At 34.2% G+C, this 16,619-nt stretch overlaps 1 long non-coding RNA gene across 1 annotated transcript; it reads right to left on the bottom strand.

Moving 5' to 3' along the window:
* Positions 1-8,840: 8,840 nt before the first annotated feature.
* Positions 8,841-9,581, bottom strand: LOC145109677 (uncharacterized). The gene is made up of 2 exons (XR_013709134.1): positions 9,318-9,581; positions 8,841-9,241 (listed from the first exon to the last, which is right to left on the bottom strand). It is a non-coding gene; the product is annotated as an uncharacterized LOC145109677 (long non-coding RNA).
* Between the last annotated feature and the right edge of the window lie 7,038 nt (positions 9,582-16,619).

Genomic DNA, 16,619 nt, shown 5'->3' with positions numbered 1-16,619 from the left:
TATTGCGGATGTGCTATAGATACACTATGTATCTATGTGAAGACCATGCAGGGGTTCTCATGGAAATTAGTTATATGGGGTATGCTGGTTGATTGTGTGGTATGTGGTATGCTAGTTGTCTTTGTGATGCTTAAATGGAAGACCCCGGGGGGTTCCCGAGGCAATTGGATATAAGACCATGTAGGGGGTTCCCATGGCATTCCAGGCTAAGACCATGTGGGGGTTCCCATGGCAGTGAGCTAAGACCATGTGGGGGTTCCCATGGCACCCGGTGTAAGACCTTGGAGGGTTTCCATGGCACCTTTATACGTTTGTATGTATGGCTTATTTGTTTTGTATGATATTTCTGTTGATTAGTTAAGACCATACGGGGGTTCCAATGGAAGTTAGTTAAGACCATGTGTGAAAGGCCTAGTATGCTCAAGAGTCATATTAAAGTGATATTACTAAATAACATATGATACTAATGGGTCACACTAGCAACAACTTGATACAATTGATTATTTATTAGAAATTGATTTTAATAAATATTCCTTAAATCTCTTATAATTAAATTGGAAATTATTTATTTCATGGAAATAATAAATTTCATTAGCAAGTAACTTAATATATCATATAGTATGATTTATAAGTCATGTACAAACTTTTGAACTAGTTGAATCCTTTTGTCTTTTCCCAAAAAGACAAGGTTTATATTTTATAAAAGAGTTTATAAAAGTTTGACTTTCTTTCTTCTTCTTTATGCAATTTTCGAGATATGCATAAAAAGAAGAAATGTATGACTTGTCTAATCATGCTTTAAAGGCATGGGAGATATGCTTATGCCAATGGGGACAAGTTTGCTTAAAGTGCTAAGGACTAATGGTTAATAAATTCACTTTATTCATATAAATAAGAGAGCTTGAACTTGGATAATTTGCTCATTCATTCCTTGATGCAAAATCCGAATCCTCTCTTCCCTCTCCCTTTCTCTCTAGTTTTGGTTAGAAAACTTGAAGAACACTTGCATCTTCAATCCTTCTTTAAGTTCATATTGGTTATGAACTTAAAGCTTAAGGGTTTAAGAGTTTTGGACTAGCATCTACATCAAGTTGAGTCATTGTTGGTGTCTCAAAGGTTCCACATTCTTCATCAACTTCCAAGCCTCCTATGAGGACCCAAAGAACTACAAAGGTTGTTATTTATTCATCCTTTTATGGTTGGTGTTTTAATCTTTCTATAACTTGCAAGAAGATCCTTGGTGGGTATAAAATGTTTATGTTATTTCAAAAATTAAAGTCTTCCGTTGCCATATTTTAAAGTTTTTGAAACTATTTTTGAACTAAAACCCAACAATGTGGGGGTTCCCACGGCAGGTAGTTAAGATCATGAGGGGGTTCCCATGACACCCGGAGTAAGACCTTGGAGGGTTTCCACGGCTTCCTTATATGTTTATATGTATGGCTTATGTGACTGGTATGGTTTATTTGGTTTTGTGGATTATGTGGGGTATGTTACGGGGAACTCACTAAGCTTTGTGCTTACAGTTTTGTTTATGGTTTCATGTATCATTGGTTTGGAAAGGAAGGGCCCGGCTTGATCGCAGTGCACACACTCGTGTTTTCCGCATTATGTGATTTTGGGATGTAACTCTGATAAATGTTTTAATTAAGCAATGTTTTTGAATTTCTGGATTAAGTAACATTTGTGTTTGACTATTATGAAAAATGAAATTTTTACCCTGGATTTTTGGTCGTTACATAAAACTCATGAATTCACAACAGGAAGCTTATATTTTCTTATTAATAATAGGTAAAACTAACATTAATATAATGAAACAATCGAATTGATAATCTTCCTAAATTATAGCATTTTATTTTAAATCAATCCCAAAAATTGCTAGTTTTACAAACTAAACTAGCAACTGATAACTAAAAAATTGAATTAATAATAGGACCATAAGGTTATCAATAGCAAATTTTATGTAAATAAGAAAAATGGTGTTAAGTAGAAAGTGTTTGACGTGGCATGTCTATGGACTCGACGCGACTCGTAAATGCCAGTTGGAGTCGGCGTGTCCAATGGAAAAGCACGATGCATCGCCGCAACAGCCCAAAACCTTAGTTCTCAGGTTTTGACCCTATTTAAGAGCGCTAACTTCTAGGTTTTCCTCATTTCCATCCCCTATCCTCCATAAGACCCTAACTTCGAAACCCTAGCCTCTATCTCCTCATTCCATGAGTTTTGGTGCTTTTGGTGTGTAGCTTGAAGAAAAAGAATGTGTCTTTGGTGCAAGGGAGCATAGATCCAGGAATTTACAGCCTCATTATCCTCTTTACAACCCATGTAAAGTATAAAGCTCTCACCTTTATGGTTCTTAGTTGAAAGATCTTGCATTATTAGCTCATTTGGTCCGTTTTTGTCATGGCTGTTATGGAGTTTGGAAAACTATAGGTCCAAAGGTTGTGTAGTATTATTTGCTAGATCTTATGGGGTGAAAGGAGTGCATGTTCAAGCCCTCCTTAAGCCATCCATCAAGATTATCCATTTGTTGGCCTCTTTTAGATTTAGGGTTGGGATTGGACCTGTTAGAGTCATTGATCTGGATAAAGTTGGAAACATTATTCATTAAGAGCATCATTTAGTGAGTTTTGGAAAGTTAGAGATTCTACATTAAATGATTAAACACTTAATGGAAGAAGTGCACTTGCCCAGAAAACGCAACGCGTCGAGCTTGGAGTCATCTAGACTATTTTGTCTTTTAGTAGACGGGGAGCATGGCGCATGTTGGTCGTTGACTTTTGACCAGTTTGACACATTGATGGATTTGAGTTGTGGTATGAGGCTTGACCTTTGTTTGGCATTAGTTGGTTCGTGTTAGCTGATTCGTTGAGATGACTATTTGCGTAATTATGGGTGCTCGCATCATGTGAGCTTTCTCACTATACTATGTGTGAAACTCTGTGTCCAATATGTGGTAAGATATATGTGTATTGTTAGTATATGAACATATGATAGACTAGAGTAGTTATGGGTTCGGATCTCTGACAAATTTTATTTTTATGATGTCTAAGTTAATATTGATAAGTCTTTAAGTAAATATTGTAGTATTTGTACGTAGTTAAAATTAGATAGCCTTAGAACTCTTGATTTGGCCTTATGGCATGGTCCTTGTGGGGTATATTGCCTTAGGGTAAGAACATATGTTCGATTGTCTATCTTATTTTCAACTATGTACGACTATGGATTCATAACGAGATTCCTCGATATTAGCAGAAACTTCGGCATGGTTTGTATGATGGCTAAGAGTATATAGTTTGTGTGATGGATAACGCCCCGTTTGATGAGGAGAACTAAGTGGAACAGAACGGGACTATAATTTTTCAGAATGTGTTTGGTGCAAGTAGAACTGGAACAAAAAAAATGACCAAGTCCAATGTGACTGTTCATATAAAAAAATAGTCCCACCCAAATAGGTGGAACTAAAGTGAACACGTTATTTTCTTTTATTCCTTGGACGAAAATACCCTTATTAGGAACGCTTCTGCAGCCTCGTCTCCATCTTTCTCGTAACCGCATCTCATTTTTCTCGCTATACATACATTGGTAATCGATTATCTTCTTCAGATAAACATCCAAGTAATTCCGAGTCTAATCTGTTTCATGATATCTCATCTGCAGGGAATTCGATTTCAAAGGTATGATGTTTCTTTATCTACTTACCTAATCGATTTCAAGTCTCTTTCTCTCTTTATTCACTTACATCGATATGTTAATTACTTATCAGTTGATTTAACTATTTTTTTTCTCTACTCATACATACTTGTATTAGTTGATTTCAAGATTTTTGTATGTCGTTATACATATATGTGTCTGTTCTTTCTAAATCCGATTTTCCTGTTAATGCCATATATATATATATATATATATATATATATATATATATATATATATATATATATATGAGTTGATTGTTGAAGATTGTTGCCTATAATAATCAAAATCAATCGCACGCACAGGTTCCTATACACTTTAAATTAATGTTATAGTGACCATTGACCGTTATACCCCTTGAATAACACAGTTGCAGGCGTCATTTGGTTTTCATCCTCGACTCACTTTTGATAAATGACCAATATACCCATGTATATCTATTAATCATATCTTCACCAAATCCATGCTCCCAATCATCTAACAATATGTGTATAAAGCATCAAGATTTCAATGCCACGTTCCAATCATCTGTTTTACTCAATCGTTTAGAATTAGTGCAAATGTAGGCATTTACATAACTGGTAGAGTAAAATGTAAGGTTAAGTATCCCCTTGTGTATTTCTCTTGAGGTGGTTTATTGTCATGGCATGTTTCCTTCCCACCAAACGACGCCTAACCACACCAATTGCCTTTCTGATACTGCTTGAACCCATACAAAAAGTTTCAAACCTCCAAACTGCAAAAGATTAATGAATAAAAAAAATCTAGTAACATAATATCATTTCCATAATCATTCTTTAAAGATTTAAAATAAAAATTACCTTACATTGACCATTATACCCCCTGAATTTACATTGATCATTATAACCCTGAATGAACATAGTTGTGGGCATCATTTTTTTCATCCTCAACTCATTTTTGATAAATTACCAGTATACCCATGTATATTTACCAAAGTCAATCCTCATCCTAATACACCTTGATAACTTGTAAACCTAATATAGTTTTGCTACCTCCTGGTGTACATATTTTCCCAATAATTTTGAAATTCTTTGTTTTTTGTTAATAGTTATGGAATTTTGAAATATTTGGGTCTACAAGTTTGTTCATATTGAGTTTATATTGTTCTCGTTTGAACTTCGATGCATGTTTTAGATACTCGATTGTGGACGAAAATGCCCATGCTTGTATCTGAGTGTTTGTAGTTGCCACTAAGTTTTTAATACCTGTTAGTTGACTCTACCAACCCCCTTAAGTGTATGATTCTCATTATAGTCAAGAATATGCTATTTTTTTTACTTTTTTTATAAACTTTGTAGATATGGATCGTAATCATTTGCTCCTATTTGTGAAATTATTGGAGAGTTATATTTAGTTGCTGATGTGCCAAGCTACAACTAGACTATGGTTAATTGAATGTGAGGAAAAAGAAGCTCAAAGGAGAGCTCTATGTGAAAGTACATTAGAAAGTATATTAGTGTAACACTTAGATTTTGTAAGTTTCTTATTCCTCCCTTGTTAATTAAAAAGTTTGAAAATTGGTCTCTAAGATGGTACGCGGGGCATACTAGAAGGTACGCTTGGCGTACTAGCCCGGGTTGATCACGCCTTTGGTTCACATACGTTGGGCGTACAAAGGGTACGCACGGTGTATGTGTGATTAAGTGAAACCCTAATTTTAGGGTGTTTCAGCCTATTTAAACCTTGTGATAGCCTCACTAGGTCATTTTTAGACAACCTCCATCACCTCTTGTCCAGAAAATTGAACCCTAAGTGATATCTTGAGAGTTTGAGCCTTAAAGTGTGATTTTTGGTGCTTTGTGAAGGAGAAAAAGAAGTGAACCATTTGGAGTGGTGCTTAGAGCTTTAAGATCTGAGATTTGTTCTTCATTTACTTTCCTTGTGAGGTAAAAAGCTTCCATCTTGCTAATCCATAATGCTAGATCTAGTTTGGTGCCATTTTGTGCTTTTTGAGTCCATAGTTTGGTTATTGAGCCTCATGATTCACTCCATAGGTGATTGATGGTAGATCTAGGTTCCTTTAGGTCCCTTTGCCCATAAAAATGAAAGCTTTATGGTATTTTTGGTCTCATGTATGTGTTAAGTCATTTGTTAAACTCTTTTGAGCTCTAAAAGCCTCATTAAGCCATGCATGCACGTAAAGTTGGCAACTTTACATGATAAACCACCTTAAGGAAGTCAAATCTAAGTGTTGGAGTGAAGTCTTAACCGTTTAAGAGCTGAATGAGAATGTTGATTAAGAGGGTGGAGTACGTTGGGCGTAGAAGCAGGTACGCTGCGCGTACGAGCTGAGTACGCCCTACGTACTCAGAAGTGGGCTTTGAATATGTGGGCTTCTCGGTATTGGGCCATGTTGGGGTTTTATTGTCTTGGGCCTTGTTGGGCCATCAGAATTCTATTGTTGGGCTATTGATATTTTATTGGACTCTTTTCGTTGAAAGCCCATGAAAGGGGTTTGGGCCCAATTTGTAATATTAGGCCATATTTGGGCATTGGGTGATTATTTTGGAATTTTGGAATTTTGGCTTTTTAGACTTTTGTATTGGGCTTTGGCCTTGGGCCAATTTGGGCTTTGGGTGATTATTTTGGAATTTCAGCAGTGCGAGGTGAGTTTCCTCACCATGTTTATCGGGTCTACGTCACCAATGTCGGCCCGTGAGAATTACTATGGTATGTTTTGATGTATTGACATACTTTGATCTTTTTGGGGTTGTATGACAATGTTTGGATTAATGTTTTATTAAATCAAAAATGAAATTTTGGGTCTTATTTTTAGGACGTTTCAATTAGACACAATTTCGAAAAGGTCCACAAAAATATAAGGTATCACATGTGAAAGTGATGCAAATTGTATAAATGAGTTACGTATGGGCAGAAATGCATTTGCACGTTTATGTGAGTTACTACAAACTCGTGGTGCATTATTAGACGATGGTTTAGTAACCATTGAGGAGCAAGTTGCTATATTCCTAAACATATTAGCACACCACAAAAAAAAAACATATGTATTTCAAGTTAGATTATATCGGCCAGGGTAAACAATAAGTCGTTATGTTCATCGAGTTTGGGGTGCTTTGATGTATTTGCAAGAGATATTATTTGTCAACCCAACGCCTGTTGCAAATGATTGTACAAACAACTGATAGAAATGGTTCCACATAATCATTATTACATTATTATGATATATTACAAATTAATATAAGGTTTTAACTAAAAATGAGTTAGCATTTTATTTATAGGGTTGTCTAGGAGCAATTGATGGAACTTATATTGAATTTAATGTCCTTGACTCGCATAAACCAAGGTACCGAACAAAAACGATAATATAGCAATGAATGTGTTAGGTGTTTGCAATCGTGACAGGAATTTTGTCCACGTCTTAGCTGGTTGGGAAGGTTCGGCTACTGATTCAAGGGTTTCGCGGGATGCAATTACTAGACATAATGGTTTGGAGATTCCAATTGGTAAGTTAAAACAATAATTACTAAATATTTGAAGTAAACATAGTTACATATTCATACCTATTATTTTATTTATTATAGGTAACTATTATTTGGCTGATGGACGATATATCAATGGTGAAGGTTTTTTGACACCATATAGAATTATAGGTATCATTTACAAGAATGGGAAGGTAGTACACGTGCACTTATAAATAAAGAGGAATACTTTGAAACACTCTCAAGCGAGGATTGTTATTGAGAGGTGTTTTGGTTTAGAATGTTGTTAATTTTGAAGCAATTTTGATTATTTGGTATTAGAACTTGTTTTAATATGAGAATTTTAAATAATTATTTTAATAAAAATGTTTGTTTTTAAGTTATGTATGTTAAATAGAGTTATTATGAATATTTTTTGCAAAAGGGTAGTATGGTCATTTTTACATTTTGTTCTGACTAATTCTATTGTTACCAAACAGTTTCTAGAAAACTTGTTATGTTATGTTCAGTCTTACCAAACGCTATACAAATTATTTATCTTGTCCAGTCCAATCCAATTCTGTTCAACCCAGTTCTTCTGTCAAACGGTACCTAAGAGTCTATAGTTTGTATAGGGGTTGAGATCTTATACTTTGTTTGACGACTGAGAGCCTATAACTGTGTGATGCTTGAGAGCCTACAATTGGTATGAATGATGATATTGTGAGCTTACTGGTGTATGTATTGTATGTGTGATGAATATATGCAATACTAGGGAACTCATAAAGATTTTTCCTTATGTTGTTAAGTTAAATATTTTTCATGTAATTTATATATGAAAAGGAAAGGCACGGCATGACTGTATATTCGCATCGGTGTTATACTACTGTTTTCAGACTCCCGCTATTTTTATGATTTGACTTTGATTTGACGTTACGATTTATAATTTTGAAACAAATGAATGTTATATTGTTCAATCAAATGATAGTTTTTGGATGTTTAATCTTATTTTAAAATGAAAATTCAGAACATTATGATTTCTAACATTGTAATGTAAGGAATATATATATATATATATATATATATATATATATATAATCCAGGTTAAATAAGAATTATAATTATTCTTTATGCCAAACTTTTGTGTGATCTAGTGGTATGTAGTTAAATAAGAATTATAATTATTCTTTATGCCAAACTTTTGTGTGATCTAGTGGTATGTAGTTTTATGTTTAGTATTTTAAAATTGACAAAATTGTAAAAGTGGTCTGGTATGATTTTTTTTGGGTTTTAGTCCAAACTACGATTATTTTGGCTTCGTGGTCCTTTTGGACTAGTTTGTATGTGAAAATAGTCCCGTCGAAAATTGAAATGACTATAATACCTTTGGGGTATTTATTTTTCATTTTTCTTTCGTTTTTTTAATAATTTAATATTTATTTATTTATTTTAACAATTAAAAAGTAATAGATGACCCAAATCTCTCTCTCTATCTCTCTCTCCTGTGGAAGCCATTTCCCAGTTCATCTTCTCCAACCAAAGAACATGATTGCAGCCCCAAAACATTAATTATGTTCATAAACCAAAAATGATGAACGCAACCTTACCAGCGCCATTCTAGTCTCTTACTTACCACAAAAGCCATATCATCTTGAAACAATTTTCAGATGCATTTAGCCTCTACCATCGGTCATTCTAGTCTCTTAATTCCCACAAAACCCATATCATAAATCAAGGTTTATACAATCATCCATATAAATACCAAAATCCAAACTAAAAATCGTCACTCAACCACAGCCTTACCAGCGCCATTACCGAAGATTGAGTTTAAAGAGGGAGAAATGATCGAAGGTAGAGAGATCGATGAAGTGGAAAGAGAATGGAAAAGGAGTTGTGTAACATTGACGGTCGGCAAATCAGGCGAATGAAGAAGGCAGTAGGGTTGGTCTTTTCTTCTACCGACGATGGGATAAAGAGAGCTCCGACTACCGATGGCCACCTTCGAATCTAAACCAACCGATACAACCCCGATAAGCTTACCCAACCCAATTCCACAAATCAGATTGTTTCCTACTGAAATAAACTTTGATTTTCAAGAAATATGAATCCTAAGATGAAATTAGAAGATTAGCAAAATTCCCAGAAGAATATTTTGGTAAAGTTCTTCCTGTTTACATATTTTACCTCGAAGTGAGTTTAGTTTAGCTGAGACTCCATAGATGAAATCCTGCAACTGAGGTTTCTCTTTTGAAGATGAAGCTTTGCTATGCAGTAGAGGCGATGAAGGCGGAGTGAAGGGAGATGACGGGGGCACATCGATGAGGAGTATGGGTTTATGATGGAGCAGAAAAAAGACCACAGCAAGAACATCTTTCTTCCTAGAGGATAATGAGAAAGATGAAGGAATAAAAGGAGTTTCAAGGAGGGAAATAAGAGATATAACATCATCTGGGTCTGTGTGCTTATGAGAGAGAGAGAGGGTCCATTTTATTTATTATTACCTTAATATAATTAAATAAAAGAAAAAGTTTTTAAGAAAATGAGGAAAACAAATTAAAAAGGGCATATTAGTCATTTTAAGTTTAATGGGGACCAAATCCGCATAGAAACATGGTCAAAAGGACCACGAAGCCAAAAAATTCGGGTTTGGACTAAAACCCCAAAAAAATGCATACACAGTGACCATTTTTGCACTTTTGTCTTTAAAATTTCATACAATTCCTTTGAAGAAGACAAAATGTGACAAAATAAATATGAACAATCATGATTAATAGGAGGTTGAGTGGTTACAAATAGGGATGAGCAGCAGAAGCGGATACCTGCTTTCGGAACCGGAACCGCCTCGGAACTGCCGGTTCTGGAACTGGAACTGCCTTAAGCGGTTCCGGTTCCGGTTCTTAAAGTTGCGGAACCGCCTTCCAATTCTCATTTTTACAAAACCGATACCCGCTGGATACCCGCCGGTTCCGGTTCTAATACCGGGTACCCGGAACCGGCGGTTAACCGGAACCGGAACCGACGGGTACCCGCCTATTCTAAAAAATATATATATTGAATTTTTATATTTTTCTGATTTTGTTTTTAAAAAATAGAAAAAAGAACTTATACCTGATTACACCTTACTCGTTTTTAGGGTTTTAGTGATTCATTCTTACCAAAAAAACGCCGACACCCCACACTACACTCTCTTCTTCTCGTTGTCACTCTCGTCAATGTCGAAGGCTCAATCGCAACTACTTTCTTAGTCAGTCGGCTCAATCGAAGCTTCATCTGTGTTCACGATATGAATTTTTATGTTGTTTTCGTTTTATGTAACATAATCTGTTGATAGTTTTGATTAATTACGTTTTTCGATCTGTGATTAGGGTTGTCGTGAAGAAGAAAGCAGCGCCGGCTCCGAAGAAAGCTCCGGCAACACCCTACACCACACTCATTTGTTCTTCAACACCGCTGGCGGGAAACTCCTCTGTTCTTCGAGTCTCGTGTTCAAATTCTTATTTGTCTAACAAGGTATGTAGAAGCTTTCACCGGATACTCACTTTTTCCTCTTATATGTCGTCGTAGTATGTGTGTGAATTTTCATTTGTGTTTGTGATTGATATTCAGATATTGTGTTTTGTTGCAGTGGAAGAGATAATACACTGGCGTTTTGATTGTACCAACAGGAGTTGGTGCTTTGATTGGAGGTTACGCCAGTGATGCTTTACCTGTTGCTCGGACCCTAGCTTCAGTAGCCGACTGCGTCATTTCTCATTCCAACGTATGTTGTCTGCTTCTCTGTATTTCCTTTTCAAATCGTGATAATGTTGTGGTGTGATGATTTTGTTCAAAGCAGCTAGAATTTAAGTTATCCCTTCCCTCCAAAACCTAGATTTTCTGTAATAATTGAAAATTCACAGGTTCATAATGCAGCAATGCTCTACTGGCCAATGCCAAATGTCATGTACGTAGAAGGTTATGCCCTAGATTGATTTGAGTTAATACACACGCCATTACATAATATATGGTTACATTGTCATGATTTTGTTCGTGTAATCAGGTGGGATTGGTTCTTGATGCAGGAATTGAGGAACAGCTACACATTCATCATCTCCAAGTAGCTGATGTAACAAGAGCAACACTTGGGTTACCAGTTCTTGAGTATACGAATCAAGTTTCCATGGATATCTTGCTTTTAAGAACTTGCAGGTGGAAAAGTGGATCAATCCAAAGAACGGACAGGCAATAGGGAGGATAAAACATCCTGATTCCCTATTAAGAGTTGTAGAAACATTGTGTGATTCATCTATAAATGTTGCTGTTGTGGCTTGTTTTCCAGATGATGACATGGAAGATGTAGATGGTGTTCTTGCATTTGTATCGTGGGAAGTGATGTTGATAGTGTCATTCTTGTTTCGATTATTGCATCCGTTACTGTTGAGGGCTCTGCTTCTTTCCCTGAAGAAGCCATTGCCACCCCTCCTGTTATATGATTTTGATTTATTTTGGCAATATTCTTTTTATGATTGCAGCAAAGTTGATTCGAGTTGGGTATGTGACCGGTTTTCTGATTGCAAAGTTCGATGATGTTGCTATTGCTGTTTTTCGGTTTTGTGCTATTTTGCTATTTTTTTTTTGTTTTGTGACTGTTTATGTTTTGTTGTTTGTTGTGGACTTGTTAAATTCCATTTGTTGTTGTTTTGAGATCAAGTTTTTTTAATTGTTTTAGTTTACATCTTGAATTCCTATTACTTATAAAAGTTAATTTCAATGGCATGTATAAAATAAAAAAAAAATTAATATTCAAAAAATCGGGTACCCGGAACCGGAACCGGTCTCGGCGGTTCCGGGAGCGGTTCCAAATTTCTAGGAACCGGTGTAAGCGGTTCCGGTTCCAATACCAATAATTTCGGAACCGCCGGTTCCGGGAGCGGTTCCGGTTCCAGCTAAAATAGGCGGGTACCCGGTTATGCTCATCCCTAGTTACAAATTGGTTGGCCTCTACCAATCGATCACAATTATAAGATGAATTTGATTTAAGGGTTGTGATTTCTTCTTACACTTCTTACGAATTATATATATATATATATATATATATATATATATATATATATATATATATATATATATATATATATATAGGTGATATCTGTTGAGAACTCATAGTTTCCCGAGAAATCAAGAACTAAAGGTGAAACGTTAAATCAAATTTAACTCATTAAGGGCATGATAGTCCTCTTACCAATATCATTTAATGTTTATTTTTTGTGTTATTGGAAATATTAATAAAAATGTCTAAAAATTAACATAATAAATCAAATTTTCAGATTTTTTTAATTAATAATTTTCAAATTTTCAAAAGTATGTTGATTTTTAAATTTTTTAGAAAACATGATTTTTTTTTATAAAAATGGAAAAAAAATATATATTTTTTTTTTTAAAAACTGCAATTTTTTTATATAAAAATTACGATTTTTTAAAAAACAGTAAATTAAAAAAAACTAGAATAATTAGAAAAAAAAAACTATAATTTTTTTAACAAAATTAATCAATGTTTTATGTGCATATATGCATATTTTCTCAAGTACATATATGCATATTTCTTATACTATAATATCCATAAGTAAATCATAAAAAATTTCATTTTTATTTACTAATTTATAAACAGAATAATATAAGTATATTATTCGATACAATATAAAATATAAAAAGCAAAAAATGCTATAAATTTTCAAAGCATTTGCATGTCTTCGTGTCAAGATTTTCATATTGTTTTCAATTTATCAATTTTCACATCTTCAATATTTTCCACAATTTTTCCAAATCTACAAGAAAATTTTTAAAAAATGATTAATGCAAGAACACTCACAAAAATGCATATGTATATATCATGTAAAATTCACGTGTGATTATATCATGTAAGATTCACATATGAGTATATAATGTGATATTAACATGTGATTGTATATTTAAGATTCAAATGTGAAATTCACAAGAAAAAATAAAAAATAAAAAATAATAATAATAACGAATAACACTCACACAAAATGCATGTGTGCATATAGACATAATTCATATGTGATTCACTTGTGATTTACATGTGAATTACATATGATTCATATGTGAATTACATGTGATTCACATGTAATTCATATGCGCTCCATTTGTGATTTCCATGTGAATCACATGTAATTCATATGCGATTCACTTTTGATTTACATGTGAATCGCATGTGATTGATATGTGATTCACTTATGATTTACATGTAATTCATTTGTGATTCAATTGTGCTTTATGTAACCAAATGGACAACGATTTATCCCAAGCTATTTCTATATATCATGAAAGATACACATCTGATTATCTCATATGCATATCGATATACGTATATATCATGTAAGATTCACATGTGATTATATCATGTAAAATTCACATGTGATTATATCATATGGTATTTACAAGTGATTATATCATGAAATATTCACATGTGAATATACCTTGAATAGTACATATGATTCACATGTGATAATATTATATAAGATTCATATGTGAATATATCATTAGAGATTCAAATGTAAATATACCATATAAATGGAATACATATATAATATTCCTATGTGAATAACGTATAAAAATATATTCACATGTGAATATACCATGTAATATTCAGATATGGATATATCATGTAATATTCACATGTGGATTTCACATCTAAATAAAAATAGACCCCTGATTCTATAGTGAAAGATTAACATGCGAGTAAAAATAGACACTCGATTACCAAGTGACTAGCCACCTTTTTCATTAAACAAAAAAAAATCCCAAAATGTTTATCAGTATATTCTAAAAACTGAATATATGATATAAGAAAAGGATATATACATAATGAGATATTTTATATCACATTTCACATGATTTTTAAAGGTAATGCAGTTGATGTAACATACACGTTTTGAAATCGTGTTTTGTAAATTTTAAAAGTGAATAATATTATGAAATAGTATATAATTATGAGTATTGAGTTCTAACGGATAATTTTTACTAGAAATGAAGTAAAACTATGTTTAGAATCACTCGGATAATATTGGAAGTCTTATGAGATTCCAATCAAAAGGCAAATGTTGAAATTTAACGAAATTATAAAATTTGAAATAAGTAGAATTTTATTATTGAAAGTTGTAGATAATTTCGTTAGAAACATTTAGGCGAAAACCTCATCGAAATCCGAGTTATAACGAAGAAGTTATGACCAATCGAAGATCCGCAACAAAACCGGCACGGCACCGAATGACGTAAAAAGTGAGTTTTTGATAAACTACTTTTAAGCCGTGGTGATCTAAATGAAAGTCTTAGTATTCGTTAAACCGAGAATTTCCATAAAAAGAACTTCCAAATCTGACTTCGTATGAGGAAGTTATGATTTTTCTAAAGTTTCGGAATAGCAGTAGACAGCTAAAAACTCGAAAAAAAGATCGAGTGATTTTTAGCCGACGCAACCTAAACGAGAATCGAAGGTCTCGTCAATAGTAGTACAACGGTAAAAAGACTGACGAAAATGGACGTCGGATGAAGAAGTTATGAATTTTTAACGGATTTTCCTGTCCCGGTCTGTTAAAAATAATAATATTAGAAATAAATTCAAAATTAGCCGACGAAGTCTAAACGAAAGTTGTAGAGTATATTCCCGCCTATGCGTGCATATAAAGAACGTCAAAAACGGAGCCCGTATGCGAAAGTTATGGATTTTTGAAGTTTGGGACACAAAAATAAGAAAAATGCTAAAACCGAGGAATTTCGCATGGCTGGGGTTCGGCCACGTCACCTCGCATGCGAGATGCCCCGTGTCCGACGTGTTTCGCGTTCTTCTCAAGTCCGAGGTTCGCTCCAATCAGCTGATGACGCGTGTGGCTTCGATGGCGAGCCCTCGCATCCGACGCGTGTCCTCACCTCGCACCACCACCTGGCCTTCGCTGCTGTTGCCGCGTGTCTTCCACCTTCGGCCGAAGATCCGAGCCTCTCCCCTATAAATAGAAGGGTTGCGAGATCTCCTGCTTTTGGTTGGAAAATTCTCAGTTTTTACACCTTAAGCCATATTTTAAGCCACTTTTAATCCCCCGAAGCCCCGGGATCATATCCAACACCCGAAATACGTTCCGAAGTGCCCGAAGAGCCCGAGAAATTTATCTTTTCGGTTTGAAGCTCAACCCTCGCAGGGCCCGGTTTTCAATAAAGCTCCCGGTTTTCAGCGAAGAAAGCTACATATTATAACGAAGTGCTTCACAAATTACTACTTTAACCCCCGATTAATTCACGGTGAGTTCAATATATAGGAACAATTGTATGTTATGTGTTATATGTGCTATGTGCTTTTCCATTGTTATTATTTCTGCTATTTATGATAGCAAAGCTATACCTTTGACCATGTGATCAGTGAAAGGACTTAGATTCACGGTGGTACTGGTATGTAGCCTCTGGGCATGTAGAGCATGTCTCGTAAGAGAATGACTTCTATTCTATGGTATTGGCAGAAGGTTAGATAGGGCTAAAAGCATGAAATCTACCAAAATGTTTAATCAGAAAGTATATGTCTTATGTGCCATTTGGGCCGAAGCTTTATTGATGTATATCAAGGATGGAAATTGTTATGTCTCATTGATTGTATATCTTTGAATCAAATCATTGATTGATATGGAAAGTTTGTCACATGATTCACATATGCCTTTGTTGTTTCTTGTTCCTCTTTGCTTCTGCCATATTGAAGTATATATATGGCATAACGTTATATTGTATCTATTATTGAACTCACTAAGCGTCACCGCTTACCCCTCTCAATGTTTAACAAATTGTAGGAGATAAGTAACCAGTATAATCGTATACTGTTGGAAGATTTTGAATAGTTTGAAACTATTGTATTTTGTACTCATGTATATATAAATTATAGTATCCTGGGAAGTTATGTAATATATAACACTTTGTAATAGTCGATTTGTATCCAGTCTTATGTAAACAAGTTATCAATGTAAAATATTATTTGTGGATATGCATGTAGCATGTTCTGGAGTAACAATTGTCAAATATGAAAGTGTGAGTCTTTCAGTTGATTTAACTTTATTTGACATTTTCATCCACAATACAGTTATCAAATTATTATAACTACTAGTATAATCATAAAAATGAGTCATTGTCTAGCATGCATTCAATGTAGAAAACATATCCCTTCTTTTTTTGAAGTCACAACATCAACCTTCCTTATTAAATTAAGTATTAATTAAATTAAGCATGTGTTTTTTTACATTAAGGTTGATATGTTTATTTAAATATATACATATACTTGCTTGTTAACGGACATTGATATCTGTCACATAGGAGGGAACTTGACTTGGTTTTGTTGTGGTGGCGTAATTTAACTTTATTTTGTTAATCAGAATTAATCCATTTTCAACCATCATAACAGTTTGTGGTTGCATCAACATAAATTGAAGCTCCTCTATGTTGCAAAAATAAAAA

This window comes from Lactuca virosa, chromosome 4 (assembly GCF_052849685.1).
Source record: "Lactuca virosa cultivar CGN04683 chromosome 4, Lactuca_virosa_CGN04683_v6, whole genome shotgun sequence".
Lineage (NCBI taxonomy): Eukaryota > Viridiplantae > Streptophyta > Magnoliopsida > Asterales > Asteraceae > Lactuca > Lactuca virosa.
The sequence above is the reverse complement of the archived record's forward strand: the minus strand, read 5'-3'. Positions and strand labels throughout refer to the sequence as shown.